The 19,863-nt window shown below is 43.6% G+C and overlaps 1 protein-coding gene across 21 annotated transcripts in view; it reads left to right on the top strand.

Moving 5' to 3' along the window:
• Window positions 1-19,863, top strand: part of FBRSL1 (fibrosin like 1) — a 502,054-nt gene that overhangs the window by 173,221 nt on the left and 308,970 nt on the right. For 2 of the 21 annotated variants that reach the window (XM_064392681.1, XM_064392680.1), the window contains exon 1: window positions 8,031-8,175. The exons of the other annotated variants lie outside the window; for them this stretch is intronic. The gene's annotated coding sequence lies outside the window, so the exon portion shown is untranslated. Of the gene's footprint in view, window positions 1-8,030; window positions 8,176-19,863 lie in introns of those variants that run through there. 21 annotated transcript variants of the gene reach the window in all.

Genomic DNA, 19,863 nt, shown 5'->3' with positions numbered 1-19,863 from the left:
AATTGCTCAGGACAGGGGGGTTAAGGGTGAGCTCTGTGGGTGGGAAATGTTTGTGCCTTTGCATATGTAATGCTGCCTGAAAACCACCTTCACAGGTTGTTTTTCCCCATCCACCCTTCAGTGGGGAAAACCAGGGTGTTATTTTCTCTTGAGAAATATAAAATGTTTGAGGCTTCCCCCATCTCCTCATGCTAGAGGCTCCTGGTGGCACAGTGTGAGGGAACTGCTTGGAATTGGGCTCCTCCAGCCCTGAGTGTGTCTGTGCCTCTGCCATCAGGCTCCTCCAGGGTGAGGATTAAAGCTGGCTGGGACAATGACAAAGCTGCTTTGTTGCAGCTTCTGAGATTTCAAAGTTTGTTTTGCTTCAATGTTGCAACAAAAGGAAAAGCTTTTGAATGTTGTTTGCAACATAAGAGTGTGTTGAAATACCTAATTTTGGGCAGCATGGGTGAGGATCAGCCATGGAGCTGCCAGATGTAAAATGGCTGGAGACAGCTTTGTGCTGGAAGAGCAGAGGTTGTATTTTATTTGCCTGGCCTTTTTCTTTAACACAGCACTCTTGGCATCAGAGAAAATCACATTCTTGCTTTGTGGGCCAAAAATAGCCACCTAATAGCCACCTCCAGAATGGGTTTTCTCCTTCATGCTATATGGGGGCCACTTGTTGCATCAGTTCTGGAGCAAGGTGTTGTTCAGGCACTGCAAAGCAGCACTGCTGCCTCTTTCCACCTGGCTTCTCCCTGATGCCAGCTGCTCCTTGGGATCACAGTCAGCTGGGTTTTCTCTTAGTGGTTTAGTTTTGGTTTTGTCTTTTTCTTCCATGTTTTGGGGGGTTTTTTTAGCCATACCAGTCTCCTGGTGTCACTATCACCTTTGCTGAGGTGCAGGAGCAGCAGTGAGCCTGAGAAGATCCCACATTGCTGGTCTCTGTAGGGTGGTGTCATTGAAGTCCCTGTAAAATTACCTCCCTGAGGTTGTAGTAGGTACCAATGTTTTACACTCATTAACCTCTTGAAGTTGAGAGATATTTGATATTAATAAGTCTTGGGCAGATAGAGGATTTAGAAGAGAGGAGGATGAATTGCATTTAATAAGATAATACATCTTTCTTTCTCTCCAAGCCCCAGTATTCTGCTTGGAGCTGCCTTCTCCCACCACAATGGTTTACAACAGCTAAAACAATCATAGGTGCAGTGTGATTGCAATGTGAATTGAGCAATTCTCTTCCACTGTGGACAAGACAACCTGCAGTTTTATCAGCACATTACAGAGTTTTTAGTTTTCAGGCAGTACAAGCTATGACAAATCATGATTTTTTTCAATTAAAATCAATAACAATGCAAGCTAAATAAAAGATTTAACAGCAGGTGGGTGGTTCAGCTGGTAAATTGATTTCCTTTGGGTGCAGGTGAATGTGCATCATGGTGCTTCTGTCATTAAATAATTTCTGTGGTGAGAGACACAATCAGCTTTATTAATGTGAGTATTCTTGTGGACATCTAACATAAATCAATGCCTGCTGGAAAACTTTGTGTAATTGGTTAGAGAGATGTCAAAGCAATATATTAGAGAGCAGTTTTCTAATCTTTGAAAAGTGAATTAAAAAGTATGTTGACTGGAGAGGAGTAGTAGATGTTCATGCTGTCCTTTTCAGAGTAAAATCAAAACAAAGTTTACACAGGCTTAAGAAAAAAAAAACCCTACAGGATTTACAGCTCTGTGTTGGTGCTACTGTGGCTTGAATGCATGATCAAAAACAAGATTGTATTGTTTTAGTAGCACAACTGAACAAAGTTCTGGATACTTCACATTTGGTAATAGTTTGCAACTGTGGAAAGATCACAAAGTAACTGGGATATTGTGAATCAAGGTGGTTAATAATACACCAGAAGTGATAAGATATGAGGCTGAAAAGTCCCTGAGTCTTTACCTTCCTTATCTCTTATCACTCTCCTTAATAGTTATAGTTTTAGATTAAGTAACCTCTCATATCATAAAATAATTTACGGTTTATTGGTGCACGATACAATTTTGCTTCCTATTGCCTTTTACTGAGCTTTCAAAAATGTCAAAGGTCAGCTTTTTCATTTTGTCCCTTGTAGCAAGTGCTTTTCAATGCACAAGTAAGAATGTTGTTACTTAAAAGAAACTGATACTCACTTTCCTGATCAAGGTTTGGAGGAGGATGAACCAGAGCAGAGGACTTGCAGTCTAGCAGGAAAGGTTAGAAGCCAGACACATTTTATTCAGGTTGCTGTGCTCTTCTCTGGCTTTAAGAGCTCCTTCCTCACCTCAGTTTCCTCCTCTGCAAAATGGAAAGAAGACTCAACACTTCCCTTACTGTGGCTCTGCTGGTTAAACATTTTTAAAGATTTAGGGGATGGCAAGTGTTCAGGTTAATAATTAACCTGCCTCTCTAACTGTCCTATAGTGTAGCTTTCACTTCTCCAGTTCTACATTTTTCTTTCTCTGCTCATCTTCGTGACTTCCACCATTTCTTGTTTTCACTGCAGTGAAGGACAAACTTTCCCTGGCTCTTGGGACCATGCAGGGTTGTGTCAGCCCAAATGATCAGACCCTGGTGCTGTGGGAGCTTCAGCCAGGCTGGGGCTGGGCAAGGTGGGCTTTCCATGGCAGTCAGGGACAACAGACCTGGGGAACTGAAGGTGGGAGGTAGGAAGGAAATAGTTCTGGTCCTGCCTTTCCCTTCAGTTTCTCTGTTGTGTGGGTGCAGCCAGCATGTTTTGATTTCAGTTTGGTGAGATGATGGAAGATAGAAGTTCTTTTTTTCTTGTTTTTTCTTGTTATTTTCCTTATTTTCCAACTTACATGGTTTTGTTGGGGTGGTAGTTGGTGTACACAACACTATGCTGTACTCTAGAGATCCCAGTTCTGTTTTCAGTCCTTGTTTTTACTAAGAAACATTCTAGTTATCTCACTGGAATGTGAAAATGCAGTGCAGACTGTTCTCATTGCTTGTGGCAGATCTGCACCTGAAGGAGAAGCTTGAACTGCTCAGTGGCAATAGACTCGTGTTCTGATGGGAGATTCTGCACACATTTCCAAATCCTCTATCAGTTTGTGAGTCATATTAGTATTGATTAAAAACTGTTGTGGGGTGCAGAGCACTGAGCAGGGGTTTAGGATGGTGATGGTAGTGTCTGACTCTCTGAATACAAAATTGGTGTTAATGAAAACATTTCTGGAGCCTGTGGAGTTAAGATCACAAAGGGGAACAAGAGTTCTGAGTCTCAGCTGTTCTAACATAGAGCAGATGGTTGGCTTGCCTTCTAAATCTTTGCTAAAATTGAGTAAATTCTCAGGACTATCCATGATCTTTCAACCCATTCCCAATTCTTTTTGCATGCTAGGAAAAGAGTAATTTGCAAACCAGATCCAGGCTGTGGAAAAAGAAGGATTTTGCAACAGTGAGAAAGTGTGAGTCAGAAATAAGACCTCAGGTTCCACTTGCAGCATTTTGCCTGCTGCAGGTTGGTTTCCTGGAAGCTGGGAATTCTGTCCTTGAGGCAGTGTGGAAGTGAATTGTTTAATGCCTCTTCTCTGGTAATCTCAGATGAAGTGCAGTGTAAAAATGCTTAGTCTTGACATTCTTCAAATTATCCCAGCAACACTGTGAGAAATAATGTTATTCTGAGATATTCTTGCTTGTAATATCAGTACTAATTTCAATTTCTCTGAAATTTTCTGTTCTCTAGTCTCTCACAGAACCTTGAGTTTTGTTTCAGCATTTCTCATGCATTTTCTTTTATTTCCTTCATGAAGAATTCAATTTGCTGCAGCAAAATAATCTTAGTACTGAAATAATAGATATATTAAAGTTGGAATTACCTTGGTGGCAATAAAGGACAGGGTTTTATTGCTTGCTTATCAAGGGGGGTTTGTGTTTATGAGTTCTCTGAGAAGTAAGTGCATTACATTAGAACTAAATTTAACCTGGCTTGGTAACAACAGCACGCATAGGTAATCCATAAAGACAGTTCAGATTTATATGGTAATATTTTAAAGAAGTTAAAAAAATAATTCAAGGGCTTTAATGTTTTTTTACTTGATGATGAAGTTGTCAGTAGTATTGATAAAACAGATGAGTAGCTTTTTATAAAGATTTCCACAAAGAAAACCCAAACAACAGCTAATCGATAGGAAAGCTCTTGTAGATGGAAAGCATTCCTAGTCATCCGAGGAGGAGCTCAGGCTGCAGCAATTTGGATAATAATGATTAAAATCCACCTCTGTCTCTTAGGTAGAAATGAATGTTTTTTGTTCCAGACTGTACAGCTCAGCAAAATCAAGTGTTGTCAGCAACAGATTATAGGCCCCAAGTGTTTTATTCTTAGATCTTGTAAAAAGTAGAGGGAAAGAGCAGACCACTTTACAGGGTAATTCCATTTTCCAGGTTAATTTATATCTGATGAGCTAGAGCTTTTAGAAGGAGCAGTCAAATGTCAAGATTAGAAGCTTGGATTGACCAGAACTGTATAGTGTAAAGTGGTGAGTGAGTAGCTGGGCTGCTTCTATTGAATTTTTAAAAAGTCATTATTCACTGTGATAGTACTGACTGCTGCTTTGTAATCTGAAAAACCTGATTTGAATTAAAAAAAAAAAATCAAGAGGGTCGTTTTCCTGAGTTGAGCAACTTCACCAGCCTTGTTCCCTGAAGCAGAGAAGTCTTTGGTTGGTGTGAAGATCATCTTGGCAACTCAGCAGCTCAGCGTCTGAAATTCTTCTGATCCTTTGCAATTTAGGAATTTTCATGTGTGAATGTGTGAAGGCACTTAATAACAATTGTTTCAGGTAACAGCATGAATAACCACTCAAGACACCTGCTCTTCAGTCTCCATCTGGCTGCTGTTTTTGTGGGTGCTTTCCAGTGCCTCTGCTGTCAACTTATGGATGGAAGATGATCTAATAATGATATCAACTGTTAAACAGCAGTTAATTAGAAGATCATTAATTATGTTCGTTTAAGAAAGTTGCATCCAACCTATTCTGTTTGAGGTGAATACAGAATAGTTAATGCTATTGTTGCTTTGCCAGTGAGAGAGTAAGGCTGTGGTTTGGGACAGAGCAACCACAGAAGGAGGAAGAACTCATTTTGTGTGGGGAAGTGTAGCTTCTGAAGGAGCTAATAATTAGTCAAACAAATATACTCATTTTTTCTTGCTTGAGGAATGCCCTTGCTCCTGCAACATGACCTGACATTTTTAGGCAGCTCTCACTAAAGGGAATCTGAGTTCTTTTCTGTTTTGTTACGGGTGTTTCCTTTCATTTGTTAATTCAGTTAACCAAATCACCATCAGCAGCAGTGTTCTGCCTGTGTTCCAGTGGCTGTGCAGACACCTCAGGCTCATTCCTGCTGGCTGTTGACCTTGGTGCTGTCCCTGGGTGCAGGAACAGCCCAGGGGACAGGCAGTCCCCAGTGCCACCACCCGAGCAGGTGGGCACGGCTGAGGCCGGGGTCGATGCTCTCTTTGTCCAGCTCAGCACAGCTGGGTAGGGAATTGTTTCCATGTGCTCTGCTTTAAAGGCAGCCTTTTGCCTTCAAGGGCAGGCAAGGAGGAAGCAAATCTACAAAGTCTGAGCAATGTAGCTTTAATTGGAGTTGTACATCTTGATGGAGCAGAGGTGAAAAGGAGGAGACCGTATGGTGTAACCTTTATTTTTGTTAAGTTCCCTGATAAGCCATTGATTTGATAAGAAATACTGCTCCATTGGCTGAACTTGCAGGGTGCAGTTCTCTGATAAGCATGTGTTTACTGACTGCCATAAATGCCTGAAGTGACAGTTTATGGTGGGCTGGATTGGATGTTTTAAATGCTGAGTGGCTGCATCATAACTGTGCTTTCACAGGAGAGCTTGCTGTGCACTCAGGTTGGCTGAAGAAACAGGTTGAACTCTTGATGTTCATTTCTCCTTGGAGCAGAACAGTTGGACCCAGGGTAATGCACAGCACTTGGAAATATTACACAAAAGGAACTTACTAGAACACAATATCCAGCCCAAATAACCTCCCAAAAAAGCCTTGCAGGAGGAACACAAAGATGATGAGTATTTTGATAAAAACTGCATGTGTTTCATGACTAGATGATCACTTTCTTCGTGTGTGGTAGACACTCATGCTGTCCAGATCTTGATGTCACCCCCTGTAGAGCAATATCCATACACATCCAGATTTTCATACCCAGTGAATCAAACTGGTGGGTTTCCTGGATGTAAGAGACCCAATGCTTTCCCAATCAGAGGTATTCAGGGATGAAAAAAGTATTGGTTTTCACAATGTAAGAGAAGGGAAATAACTCCTCTCTCTTTGGGCCAATGGAGGCTACCATGGTATATTTATGGTTCTGTTCTTACCTGTGCTGGATAGTTTTTCTGGAACTCAGGATATATTCTGATTAAAACTGAAGACACTCTGTTATTTCTTTAACCACATTTAAGTCTTGTAATGTAAACAAATTAGTTTGTATTTCACGTCAGACACTGATTTATAGAGGAAAATGGGAGTTTGCATCCGGTATGTCTCTTGAATCATTAACTTTTGATTGAAGAAAGGTTTTGAAGTAGGGTGTAAAATAATTTTCCATCTTTAGCAAAGGGATTTCTTGGGGTTTACAGAACCTGGTTGGTTTCTTTTCCCCCCTGGTGTGCATACACCAAGAAATCTTGAATTCCCTTTCCTGATTTTCAAGCTCAACCTGAGGGAACTGAGCAATTTCCCTAGTTCGCAGTGTTCACTTTCTGTTCATATGAAGACGACACCCCTGGCACACTCAGTGACAGCACCCCAGAAGGGACCTGGCCCCAGGCTCCTCTGGAGCTCCCCTCTGGTCACTTGGGTGACTTTGGTGGCTCTGCTGCACTTGCAGGTGCTGGGTGTGCCCAGGGCCATTGCACAAGAGCTGAGCTGGCTCCCCAGTCCCGTGGGAGCTGTGGAAAGGCCAGGGTAAACTCCTTTGGTTCTAAAGCTGCTCTGCCCTGCCCTGTGTACATAAACATTATGTGATATAGGCTGCTTAGCGTTGGAGTCATGGCAATGTCCTAGTAGCTTAATATCACTTCTCTGCTCCAGCATAAAGAGAGAAATAATTAGGAATTGTGTCAAGGCAGTGTCTAGTGACCAGAGGAAATTGCATCAGATGGGCTGATGCTTCTGTCCAGTAGAGGCAGTTGGTTTTATTTTGGTTTTGTATGTCGTTTGCCAGCTACATTTAGCATGAATGAGTGTTTTCAGATGTCCCATATAGCAAAGTCTAGCCTGATGTAAAAAGTCTATGGAAAGAAGAAATGTAGAAAGAGACACTGGGTGTTCTGGCCAGTGAAGATGAGCCATTGAGCTAATCCTGCCTTGTGGGTGAGATGTTCTAGGTAGAAATCCCATGGGACTACAAAGAACATATTTCTGCTGTGTTACACCCAGTCACGCCAGGACCGGGGCTGGTCCTGCCTCGTGTTTGCTGCCTTTGATTTCCCTCTCCTCTCCCACACAGCGGCTTGTGACAGATGCAGCCACCACTTTTAACGGGACCTTTGTCAAGCTGGGGAGAATGGCCACTTGAGTTCAGAGGGACAATAATGATCCTTTTGATGAAGCAAGCCGGCGTTGGTGGCTGGGCAGAGCTCAAAGGGCACCTGCCTGTGACAGCAGCCGTGGCAGGAAGTGTGCCTGGCTGCAGGGGAGAAAAACTGGCCTTGTGTTTGGAAAGAACAGAGGAAGAGAGATTAGAGGTTAAACTGGAAAGGGTGTTAAAATATTCTCAGTGTATGATGGCTGTAGCAGTGGATTTAAATTGCTGAAATTACCTTGTCAGGATGCCTTATCAGCTGCTGTTCTAGTGATTGTTTGGTTTAGATAAGAACTGGAGTGCGATAAAACCTTGATAAGAGTTTAGAGATTACAGCTCTTTTGAAACTGCTGGCACTTGCCAGGGGCTCTGAGCTGCAAGAGCTACACTTGGATTTATTCCACTACATTTTTTTTTTCTCCGCCCCCCTTCTCTTCTTTTGTTTCATGTTTTTGTTTAAGTGCTTAAGCTGTTGGTTTAGATCCTCCTTATTTTGAGCCACGCAGCCTCTTCTGAGCGCTCCTGGGGAATGTGCTGGAGGAGGGAGCCGTGCTGAGGAGTGGAGGTGAATGCTGAGGGAGAGAACAACAACAAGGTACTGCTGCCCCTCTTGCCATCCCATCCCACTGCAGGCTCAGGGCAGGGCAGTGTCACTCGCTGTGGGGATCCAAAGGCTGGGAGCTTTCTGCTGGGTACTTCCCCAAAGTTCCTGTAGCAATCTGTTCCTTTACAGCAATGCATTGAATGGGGATGTAAAACAACAGCCCTTAAAAATCTACACTGTGCATGTGGCAGCATGGTTGTGTTCTTCATGTTGTTTTTGGCTGTTTTATCTCTTGGGGTTTGTGATTTTGTGGGGATATTTTTAAATACAGACTAGTAACAAGCCTCCAGTTGAACTGATTCCATCTACATGCAATGAATGGGACAGAAACGGGGTTACAGGAACCAGTGTGGTGTTTTTGTCTAGTTCCTATTGAAGGTGATTTATATGGTATGGCAGTATGGCTGCATTTTGGTTCTGCTTTTTCTTCTAATAAATTAGGCAATCAGCAGCTCTTGCACATCTGAAAGCATATGCTTCTTAGTTTTCCAGAATAATTCCGATTGGTTTGTTTTTTGTGTAAATATAATTTGAAAGGAGGAAGCAGAGGAACTCATAAGTACAACAAGGAAAAATTTGAAGTTGTTAGGGCTATGGTTAACAAATGGAAATTGAGGTTGAATTTTTGTGGTGAAAACCCTTTGTAGTGTTTGCTTTCAGATTTCTGCTTCTGCTTATTAGGATTAATAGTAAAACAGTGTGCCCAGGCATTCCATCTCTACTCATGTGTTTTTAGTCTGTCCAGCCAAAGGATAAAGTTAAAACATTATGAAAAAAGCATGAGGAACAAATACTGCTGCTGTAAGACAGGTATTCATCCTGCTACTGCCGTTGTGTGAACCTGGAGCTGCTCTTGTCCTGTGGTTATGAGGTGTGGCTCTGCCAGGAGCTGTGTTCAGCTACAGCTGAAGTTACAGAGAAGTGAAGGTGTTGGTGCTTCCTGATCTTGGTTGCTTTTACTGTTCATCCAACCAAAGAGTCTTGACATGTCAGGGTGGTTGCAACTCGAGCCTGCTTCTTGTACTGTGCTTGAATTTGGTTTTGCATTTGGTTGTGGTTTGTGTAGCTGGATGATTTTTTTTTCACCTTTAGTAGCAAATGTGGTGTGTCCCCTGTTCCCCTGGTCAGTCAGCCTGATAACACACAAAGTCTGCTCCAGTTGGCTCAGGCACAACATGTTCTACAAAGCTCACAACAAAACTTTGGACCACATAAGTTTGACTATCTGGGGATATGTCAATAATTGCAACACAAAGTACCAGGGGAAGCTGTACTCTGGAATAACCAGACTTTGCTTCATTGTTGGCTTTGGTTTTGCTGGGTTTTTTTCCTTTGTTTTTAAACTGAAATGCTTCTATTTTTCCTATAATATGGGAGGAACTTTTCTGGGAGTTGATTTACTGAATGTATGCTCATGCCTGCCTGCAACTGCTGAACATGTTGTGTAAAAGCACCAGTAAATGAAATTTGAGGGATTGGTCGTTCTCCATATGAGTATATCTCAAAACATCAGTTTTAAAATATCACTGCAGGGTGACCACCTGAATTCCTTTGGGTTGTAAAGGAGGCAGCAGATGAACCACAGCAAAAATACCACTCCAAACTATTTGAGTGATCAAATCTAATCAAATAATAAGAATGAACAAATAAGCTATCCAGCAACCGAGATACTTAATGAGCACTGGTTTAGAGTCTTCTTAATTGTATTCAGGCACTCATGGGCTGTGTTTGCAAGTCTGTGTTTATGACTTGAGACTGTACACTTTGTTTTTTCCTCTTAATGAAAGCTCAACATTTCTTTTGTTCCAGCAAATTTCAGAACTTAGAAGATGATGCCAAATTATCACATGCCTCACTAGAAAACAAAGAGCTGGCAGCATTGCCTTCCTAGGGGAAACTGGAAATATCCCAGGCTTGCTCCTGCCATGTTCCAATTTGAGGTTTAACGCTCTGTTAACATCTGCATCCCTCGAGTAGATGTGGGCTGGGGCTGCAGAGAGCCAGGAGCTCTGCACTGCATGGGATGCTCAGAGCCAGGAGCTCAGAGAGAACTTGCCCGGGGAGAGCAGGGTGGCTTTTACCCCCCAGGCCAAGCTGTGGGTGAGGGTTGCAAAGTGAGCTGCAGTTTGGTCTGTGGTGGGGTGATTGACAGTAAATCATCCATCAGAAGATTGCAGTCACTGGCTTGGCTGAGAGTGGCCCTTGTGGGTCTTCCCTTCAAGATGCAGTTTCACAGAGCTCCTGTGGACACAGTCTCACTGGTTCCTGTGCAAGAAGAAGGTATCAAAGCCAAGGTGTGAGGCATTTCAAAGCGTTCTTTGCAAAACTCAGAAGTTTTGCTTTTTACCTTAAAGTTTCATTTTGAATCTCAGCTCCATTTCAGGTGATGCTGAAAGTGAAACTCAGCCAGCTCTTCTGGGCTGGAACTTACCCACAAAGGTCTTGCAGCTCACAAATGGTTTGCAGTGGGAAAAGGCAAAGGTGATGTCATTCTTCTGGTTCTTAAGAAGCGTCCTAGGGAGAGTTACAGTTCTGCAGCCATGAAATCTGGATGTTCCTGCTCTATCCCCCTGCTGCTCTCTAGATGGTTCAACTAGGACTTCTTACAGAAGGAGATCTCAGCTTACTGCTTCCTTCAGCACATTCTGCTTTGGCAGTTAGGAGGTAAACTCTGAATTACCTCTGGTTGATTTGGTGAAAATAGTGACAAGACAGTGGGGTCCCTTCCTTTAGAGCCTGATTCTGAGTTATGATGATACTATTCTTGAAACTCTTTCCATATCCTACATGCAAGTAATTCTTTTACTGTTCTTTACCACCAAAAAGGCAGTAACTCAAATTGCACAAAGGTTTTAATACCAGTCTCAGTGGTTGCTGTGGGCCCTAGCACCACATCTGTCTGGAGGAAAGGCTGCTGACAGAACTGCATCCCCTCAGTTTGCTTGTCTTCCTCTGTGTGTGTGTGAAAATGGAGCACATTCATGAGGAGGGTCTAACTAGTGAAACCACAGTGCTGTTACGAAATGCATGGAGGCTCAGAAGTTATGCCTCTAAAGATCTGGTTTGTGACCTGCTGGTCACCTTTCTCATGTCTCTTAAGGCATGAACAGTCTTACAGTAAAAACTAAATGCAATTACAGTGCTCAGAACAGCTTCAAAGCGGCCTGGCTAATTTTGGGTTCGAGTTTGACCCCAGAAGCAGGTCAGTTGCATGGGATGGCAGGCTTACATCTTGAAGATTATGACTAAACCACACCAATTTATTTAGCTACAGTGAAGAATTTGAGTTATTCAGGGTTGGTTTTTCTTTTCCTTATAACCTCTCAAGGAAGGCAAACTTTAAGCTACCACACACAGCTGGTGTTTCTAATAAGACACAGATGTGTTTTGGGATCTCTTCCCATCTCCTGCAACATTTAAATGTAGATAAATAGAACTTAATCAGCTATAAATAACAGCGTGTCATGCCTGTGGATCACTAACCTTCTCTGGGACTCCCACAGGACTGGGGTTAAGCTTAATTACTTCAGTCTACTGCAAACAACAGAATAATCTGCTGTTGGTTATTGCATGGGGAAAGGTGGAGGGAGCATAAAAAGCAAGTCAACATCCCTGGCCAGTGACTTGATGCCCCAGTGCTTAGTGCAGGATATTTGAAATGCTTCAAGACCAAGGGGATTCTTTTATTCCCTGTTTTGGTTTCAGTGCACAGGAGGTTTAGTGTCAGTACTACATCTGTGAGTGTTGTTTTAAAAACAAACTCAGGAGGTGCCTATGAACTCTTTTCCCCTCTCCGTAGGGATATCTTCTTCCCCTTAGGGGTAACTGCTCAGACTTGCCATATAAAAAGGTGGTGATTGTGGTTGTTCAGCTCTGTTGTAGATGAAGGCAAGTTATTCCTTTGTGGCCACTGCATATTGCTAATTTGGGAGGGCAGATTGGTATGTCTGGTCTGGAGTGTGGTGGCCGTCAGCCACAGGCAGTTCCAGGCTGGAGGAGCCAATGTCTGTCAGCTCCCAGCACTGGGCTCTGTGTGTCTGGCCAGGCTGGCCTGCATGGGAATGTGTTACAGAGCTGCTGTCTTCTAGCAGCTTTCTGCTGGAGCAAATGTGAGGCAGATGGTGGTGAAACCACTGAGACCAATCGTCCATTGCTGCTGGGCCCTGCTCCTGTCCAGGCCCTGCTCAGCTCTTTGCTCAACACACAGCTTTGTTTCCACACTTTGGAGGGACCAGGGGCATCACTCCTCCAAAGGACAGGCCATGACAAGGGTAACTGTGATGTCCCAAACTGCTCATTGTTGGCATTTGTACTGGTATTTTTGGCTAGTTGCCACTTGTCACAAGAGCACCAGTGAAAATATATTTGCTAGACATTTTTCCCTTCTAGTTTCTGTTCCTGCCTGATGGTTAACAGAAATAGGGCTTGTTATTTCATAACCTTTTCCCAGCTACAGTAAGCTTGAGCCATAGGTTTGGTTTTTTGCAGTAGATTTGATTTACAGCAAAGCTGTTTCTGCCCCGCATACCTGCTGTCCAGTAGCACAAGTGTTGGGCTTTGCTGGGCAAAGCCTCCAGTGATTCAGCCAGGAACTGGGGCAGTCCTGAACAAAAGGGCCTCACAAGGGCTGTCTGCTTGAGGAAAAACTGCAGTGCCTGGCATTCAGGGTGTGATTTGTGGTGTGGATTGCATGCAGTTCAACTGCAGGGACTCTGGGTTGGCTTTGGCTCCACACTCCACGGGTTTCAATGTCTGCTGCTGTCCCTGCCCTGCTTTTCTTCCCAAAGAGAGAGCAGGTATTGGGTGTGCAACTAACACAACATTACCTCTTTGACTTTTTCTCTTTCCTTGTGTCCCTGTAAGCTGTGTTTCCTTGATGGAAAGGTAATTAAAGGTTTTATGAGGGAGGAGAGCCATACCTGGAGGGCTGTGCTGGGGCTGAGCTGGCCCATGGCAGCCCCACCACCCCTTCCCACACGCAGCCCCTGCTTGTTTGATTTCCCCTGCTGCGGGCCAGGCTCAGAAGACAGGGGAATATTTATTTATAAGCTGTCTGTACAGATGTTTTCGTTGTGGTTTGCGGTGCATTGGTGCCACTTAGTGGGAGGAGAATTGAATTGACAGCTTTAACGGTGCAGGGGAAAACAAGGAGAGATGGGTTTCATATTCCAGCCCCCCTCCACCTCCCAGCAGTATTTCTGGGTTTAAAGACAAATCCAAATCTGCTGCTAGCCGCAGAGCTGTGCTGGGTTTGGGAGCTGGCTGGAGGCAGAGTAGTGCAGGCAGGCTGGGCATGCACTGACCCTCATCCCAACAGGAAAGCTGCATGGAAAGCACTGCAGAATATTAGGCTAAATAGGCTTTGCAAATAGAAAAAGCTAATCCAGCCATGCCTTGTGTTTAGCAGGTTTTGGCAGACTTAAAAATCATCCTCTCTCTGTTATGATTTCTGTTATTTTAGGTGTAGCAGGAAGGATGATGGATCAGGATGGTGTTAGCTCTGATTCAGTTTTGGAGGAGCCAATCTATACAAAACGTTAACAGTGTTTATTCAAAATCATTTAACTAGATTTTGTATTGATTTTCCTACAGAAAGGCCTGAGGGAAAAAAAAAGAGAAAACCCTGTGCTGTGATATTTGTAAGCAGTCTATTCTGCTCCCCCAGATAAATGCTTAATGTTAACTAATGGTACCTGGAAGCAGGGTCTATGTCTGCTGTTGGCAGTCATGGCCATCAGCCACATGTCCCCGTGAGCCTGGAGGGTGATGGTGAGGGTGCAGGGGAGCACTTGGCACTCAGAAGCCTTTGCAGCATCCTCTGATGTGTGTGGGGGCTGTTCTACCTTGTGAAGATGCTCAAGGATGTCTTGTCTTTGATTGGGATCTGTGTATTTTTGTCTTGTGTAGGACGGGACACCTCAGGCTGGCTTTACCTTGAGTTGAATTGAATTACTGAATTGGATTTTTGCTGTTTGCTCATGGGCTCCTTATCCTGTTGAGTCATTTCTCTGTGCTCCTCATGCAGTGCTGCATGTCCCTGAGCTCCAGGGACTCTGAGCCTGGTTTGGAACCTCTCCATGTGGAGAACTGCTGCTAATTTTAGCGAAATTCCTGGGCACGGAACAAGTTCCACTTTGAGTCCTTAAGAAAACACGCTGTGCCCAAGGATTGTGCTTACTGGCTTTAGTCATACCTGCTGTGGCTTTCATCTTAGCTGGCCCGTGACCCTCAGCAGGAGAAGCAGCCCTGGAGAGGCTGGCACGTCCCAGCTGTGGAGCTGTTTCCTGGAGCCCTTGGTGCTCCCTGGGTGCTGTGGTGCTGGAGGCTGGGACGGGAGGCAAACCACAGCAGCTGTGGGTGCATGTCCTGGTGTCACCCTGCGAGCTCTGCTCCAGCCTGGCCCTGCTCAGTGCCCCCCGTGCCATTCCTTCCCAGCTGGGCATCGCCATGCCTGGGTGATGCTCCAGGGGCACAAACCCTTGGATCTTGTGCCTGGTTTTGAGCCCGTTTGTGCCTCTGTTGCGCTCTCACCAGAGGGCACTGCGCAACGTGTCGCAGCCTAATAAATAACCTCTTAACCTGCTTAGCTGCTTTATGCTCAGTGGCATGTTTTACAACGTTACCTGGAGTCCTTGAATGCTGGTTCCCATGGCAACTTGATATAGCATTTTTATTCTTTATTACTATCACTGTTTTATTGCTGCCTTGTTCAAATGCGCTGTCATCTTTATTTTGCCTTGGTGTGTGCGTGCGAGCCACAAATCTGTTTCTCAAAATTATATTATTAAACCATTTAGTGAATTTAGAAAAAGGGTGGTGATCTGTCACTGTCGATTTAATATTAAATGGAGAAGCACACCATAAATGGAAACAAGCTAGAAAGAGAAATAAACTGGCAACCCAAATATTGATATAGAGAGCTTAGGATGTTTGATGGAGGTGCAGATAGTTGGGTAAAAGCAAATTAATTGAAGAAATGCAGCTTCTGTAAGGGAATGTAATGGTCCTAATTTGCATGAGAGGGCAAATTGACAGTGTCCAGATGTTCTTAGGAGTGGAGTTTGGCCAAAGATTGTAACAGGAGCAAGGACCTCAACTGTCTTAAGATAAAGGTTAAAACATCCAGAGAAGCTGTATGGACTAATGGGGAGCAGACATTAGGCTGGTAGTGTGGCTCAGGTTGTGGATAACTCATTGTTTGTACCATACTTATACTCCTTTACTCCTATGGCTGATGTCTCCTGCTTCTCTGCAAGGGTCAGGGAGGATTTCTTCTGGGTGATAACTGGGCTTCAGGAGTGGGGCAGGAGACTCAGCTTCACTGGAGGATGAGGTGGAGCTGGAGATGGGGTGCAGGTGCTCCCAGGGATGCTCAATGTGAAGTTGCAAAAGGCAGCCATTGACAGATTTGGTGTTGGGAAGGATGGTGGGATTAACCCAGACCTGGGTAAAGAGTTTGCTTCCTTCTCAGTGCAGTGTTCATCTGCTGGGGGATTGTTTGGGGTAGCTGTGCTTCCTGTGGGGCCAGCCCTGCTGCAGCCTGGCTGGAGGGGGCTCCTTGGGGCTGGTTAATCACAGCTGACAGCAGGAGGGGGTTTTGTGCAGGGCAAAGACTGCGTTTGAGGGAAGGGCAAAGCAAACAGAGTTAAAGGCAGGGTGATGCTGTGCACACAGGAGCCAGCTGGCAAACCCCAGATAACAGATATCTTCCCAAGCACACGTCAGGAGCAGTGCTGTTTTCAATGGCTCCCTTGTACATGCTGTCGTCTTCCCATCCTGCTCGAAGTGTTAGGGGGCTGCTATAAAAATATTTGTTCTTTCTGAGCTCCTCTGCCCAAGTCCCTGTTTCCCATGGGCTGCTGCTGTGAGTGAAGCACGGCTGCAGGATGTGAGTATCCCCTGTGCAGAGATGTTGAGAGGACTGGGGTCAGGGCTGACTCCTCCAGGGTGATCTCCTGTATCTGAGCAATGGAGAGGCATCATTTGGAAAGGTATAAATTATCTAGGACAGCACATAGAATTTTACAGCCTGTACTTAAATCCTTCATTATATCTTCTGCCAGCAGCAAGGCGGATTCTGCAGCCTTTTCTAAGGACACTGAGCTGAAGATTCAGATGCTTTGGAGGATGTGTTGTTTGTCCTTCTAGAAAAATCTGAGAATGTTTTTTTTTAAACCCCCTCCCTTCATTCTTTGCCACTTCCTCTATTTTGGGGCAATGCTTTGTAACAGGACAAATTTGGCTGTAATACTTTGGCAAGAAAATTTCTTTTAAGAGCTTGAAGTACACCTTTGTTCATCTCCAGAACCCAAAGCAGAACAGATGCAAACTGATCTGTAAGTGGAATTCAGTCCTTGGGAAATTTAGGAAATGAGTCCACCTGGGCTGAATAGCCTTTCTAAAACAAAAACATTTCTGGATTGCCAGACTGCTGATTATTAAGAAGGAAAGTAGGCAGAGCAGCATGGGGAAGACAATGGGTTTCGGGGAAGTGGATTTCAGTCAGCTCAGAGCTGCAGTCTTGGCAAGCTGCTCTGAGTGAAGAGGAAGTTTGGGAGAGTTAAAGGTTTCTTAGAGAAGCAAATTCAATGCACAAGTAGAACTCCCTTAATGGAGAGGACAGATGGGAAACATAGCAAAAGATTACTTTAGCTAAATCACAGGGTCTTTAATGACCTGAAACTCAAAAGCAACATAAAAATATTGGAGAGTAGGTAGAACTATTGAGAATAATTTTATCATGAACATGCAAGGAAAATTGAGAAGCCAAGGTCCAAATGAGCCACAATTGGCAAAAGACAAAAAGGGCAGCCAGAGGGGTTTCTATGCATGTGTTTGCAGCAAGAGCTGGGCCAGGGAATGAGTTAGTCCAGTGCTCAGTGGAAAGGAAAAGCTCTCAGAAGATGGAAGTGAGAAAGCAGAAGTACCAAATGACTTTTTTATTCCTTCTGTTCTTCCTCAGAGGGTCAGCTGCAGCCAGCTCTCAGAAAAGAGGGAAGGAATAGGTTTGAATGCTTAGCAGAGCCTGGAGGAATTCAGCTCCCGATAGTTAGAAAACTGGCTTAAGTGATTTCAGTGCCATTAGTGATAATCTTTGAAAATCTGTGGAGGACAAATGAGGCTTGAGAATACTGCAGAAAAGAAAATGTAATGGGATATCTTTCAAAAAGGGAGGAAGGGAGGAGCTGTGGGCTGGGAAGCCTGTAATGCCTAGGGAATATTTTTCAGGAAAGTATGATAAAGATGATGAAGTTGTTTCTAAGCACATGGAAGGCAGCAGTCCCTGGAAGAGGTGGAGCTCTCTCAGCATTCTCCATCTCCATTAACACTTGGAAGACACTCTAGTGATCACAGTTACCCTGCAGGTCATGCCAAGCTGAGACAGGTACAAGCACAGCCAAGTTCAGGACCAGGATCCAGGGGATTTGAAAGAATAGAAAAATAGAATCTGAAATAATCAGAAATAATAGAAAAAGGTGGGTTCCAGCTTAGCAGTGCTAAGCAAAGAAGCAATGAACTGTAAAAGACTAGAAGTGGTCAGGTGCCTCTTTGACCAGAAATGCTAAAATAAAGTGTGAGTGGAGCATTTGGGGAGCTTGATCACTAAATACCCTGGGATCTGCAATGGCATCTTTTTGTAGGGGGAAAAAAATCATCACAAAATAGAAATATGGTTTCCTAGAAAATATTCAAGGCACTTAGTTCCCTTTATTCAGTTCTGGTGGTGGGTGCAGTACGTTTCATTCTGAATATCAGTGTTCAAGGAGGATCCAGGCTGCCAGAAGAGACATGAGGAGAAATTTGCAGCACGAGGGCTGGTTCAGCATAGGGACCAGCTTCCCTGGGGAGGCTGCAGCTGCAGTGAAGCAGGAGGACCCTCAGGTGATATTTCAGCTCAAGATAGGAGTGATTTATTTATTATTTTTTAAATCATTCTTTTACGTCATAGCAGAAAAGCTGAGAGATTTATTCATGCCCAGGGAGTAGTAATGGTAAGTAAATGAAAAGAGAGAATTCCAACCTAATTGGCAAAAAAGGGGCTTTTTTGGGTATGCAAGTTATCAGGTAAGACACAAGCTTTGGGCATCTCATGTAAAGGCTGTGTACCTGGACACTGCTTTTTCCTTTCTTTTTATTTTTACCCCCAGGTAGCCCAGCTGGATAATAATAGTAATAAAGCTCAAACTTCTTGTGACTTTCACTTGCCTGGGATCCTTAAATTGTTACAGTTGAAACATCAACAAAACTGTAAAATGTTTTTGTTGTATTCTTGTACATGAAAGTGGAATTTTCTGATTTTATACTGTGGGTTAGTGAGAGAGTTCCCTGATTTAAATACTGGTTAAATCTCTAGTTTAAATGCTGGTTTGCATTATGAAATGCTGAAGCATGATGCTTGGAAATTCCTTGGTTCATTGTTGATTTTTCATATCTCCTGTCTAGCTCTAAGGGTGCCTGAAGACCTATAAAAACATAAAACCCGAATAGACAGAAATTAATACCAAGTTCTTCAAAAGGGAAATGGAGAATATAAGTGGTGTCTGGGGTGACATCAACATTTGGATTCCCCTCTTTCAGTCTGAAATCAGGCTTAGGATGGAGATGAAATGGCATCCAAGAGTTTTCATGACAGGAAGAGTCTTCAGACATCAGAAGACTCTTTAATTATGGGCAGAGTGATTCATTCAGTGGTCGGCATCTGTATCTCGTTAAAGTCTGAAATCCTTCACTGTTTCTCCTTTAAATATGGAGGTATCCCTGTTTTATCTTTTTTGGCTTAGCAGAGCTATATTTTATGTCAGGTCAGTGCAGTGTACCATTCAAGTGAGCCTGAGTTATGTGCAGATTATTTAATGCTGAAAATGTTGAGCAAATGTAATTCACCTGTGCTGCTTTCTCCAGAATCTTTTCTCCTTCAGCAACCAAGCGCAGCAGAAAAGCAGCTTGAAATTAAATTGGAGGATTCATTTCAAATTATTTGGGGAATGGGAGTTACCAATGAAAATAAAATATTCTTTGTGTTTATTCCTGCTGAGCCCTAATGAACAAGTAAGGATTTTCCTGGAGCAAACTGTCTCAGTGAGCCCAACCCAACTCCTGCTCACATTGATGGAAGAAAAAAATCTCCCATGGACTTCAATGGGAGCAGCCTGCTTTGAACTAACTTTTATTGTGGTGGGGAAATGTGCATTCTGTCTGCAAGAGATTGACCATAAATATCTGTGCAGACGAGCACAGCAGCAGGGAGATGCATGAGGGTCAGGCAAGATAATCACAGGTGGAAGCATTTTGTTACACCTTCCTTTCCCCCATGCCACCAGAAAACTCCAAGGTATATTTTGGATCAATAAAGGAGGATTTCTTAGGCTAAAAAATATAACTTGCCAGAATTTCTCAATTTTTTTTCCACCATCTTGCTGTGATTTTTTTTTTTAGATTTTTGAAAATGAGGTATGTGGACACATACAATTTTACAACCAAGTAGAAGCAAAAATTAGTTTTCTTACATCAGTCGTGATTAGTGCAGAGGCTTTCTACTCTACTGCCTCTTTCCAAAATGCATTAAGGCTGTCAGATATAAATTGGGGGCATCAAAGCACTTTCTGCATAGGGTTATGAGCTGGTCTGTAGTGCAGCTTGCTCTGAATTTTCCCAATGTGTCCAGTGCCAAGCGCAAAT

This window comes from Passer domesticus, chromosome 17 (genome assembly GCF_036417665.1).
Source record: "Passer domesticus isolate bPasDom1 chromosome 17, bPasDom1.hap1, whole genome shotgun sequence".
Lineage (NCBI taxonomy): Eukaryota > Metazoa > Chordata > Aves > Passeriformes > Passeridae > Passer > Passer domesticus.
The sequence above is the reverse complement of the archived record's forward strand: the minus strand, read 5'-3'. Positions and strand labels throughout refer to the sequence as shown.